The 877-nt window shown below is 44.6% G+C and overlaps 1 non-coding gene across 1 annotated transcript; it reads left to right on the top strand.

The window, feature by feature from the left end:
• The first annotated feature begins 560 nt into the window (after positions 1-560).
• Positions 561-633, top strand: TRNAG-CCC (transfer RNA glycine (anticodon CCC)). The gene has a single exon. It is a non-coding gene; the product is annotated as a tRNA-Gly (tRNA).
• The last annotated feature ends 244 nt before the right edge of the window (positions 634-877 follow it).

Below are 877 nucleotides of genomic sequence, written 5' to 3'. Positions count from 1 at the left end.
GAGTTACATGCAGGTATATGAGTAACTGACTAAATAATCCTGAGTCTCATAGGTAATTTTTTTTTTTTTTAATTCTTTGTCTCAGAAGAATGAAAAAAATGTTTGATCGGACACACATTCCTTAGTAATGTTGTTTATTTCTTAAAGATTTGGTAACATGCTTAGCTGGACGCTCCTTTGCCCCTTTGCTTCTCCTAAAAGGTGACTTTTTTTTCTTTCTTTCTTTCTTTTAAATAGAAGTGTATAAATTGGTTCAGCCAGCACGGCCAGCTTCCTGTGTAAGGAGTGCCTGGTTTTGTCCACGCTGGAATTTGGAGATACACGACCTCATTAGGGATGACCTGAGGTCCCCGTGGTGATGAGGAAGGAAACTGGTTACACCTCTGCCCCGTCTGCCCTGGAGATAGCTGGGGATGCAAATGCTCACGTTTCTCTTGGACTGTGACCCAGGCCTGACTTACTGCCATGGCCTGACTGGGTTGATAGAGTCTTTCTCTCTTTTTTTTTTTTTTTCTGTTGATGTGCCTGTCACTGAGTCTGACGATCAGACTCAGTGCACCTCCCTAGTAGCCCAGTGGCTAAGACTCTGCACTCCCAATGCAGAGGGCCCAGGTTCAATCCCTGGTAAGGGAACTAGCGCCCACATGTCCCAACAAGGAGTTCACACGCCACAAGTGAAGATCCCCTGTGCAGCAACTAAGGCCTGGTACAGCCAAATAAATAAATATTAAAAAAAGCAAGGCACTCAAAGTCATGATTCTCCCAACCACGGGAAGATAATGGGGGACTTTCTAGAGCTACCCTTTCCCTGAGGGTTTTCTGGATGTTTCCTGAAATTAGGAACTAGAGGGATGGTCCACCAGCCCTAAACATTTTT

The sequence above is a fragment of the Dama dama genome, chromosome 24 (genome assembly GCF_033118175.1).
Source record: "Dama dama isolate Ldn47 chromosome 24, ASM3311817v1, whole genome shotgun sequence".
Classification (NCBI taxonomy): Eukaryota; Metazoa; Chordata; class Mammalia; order Artiodactyla; family Cervidae; genus Dama; species Dama dama.
Note: the sequence above shows the minus strand (reverse complement) of the source record. Positions and strands in the feature narration are given on the sequence as shown.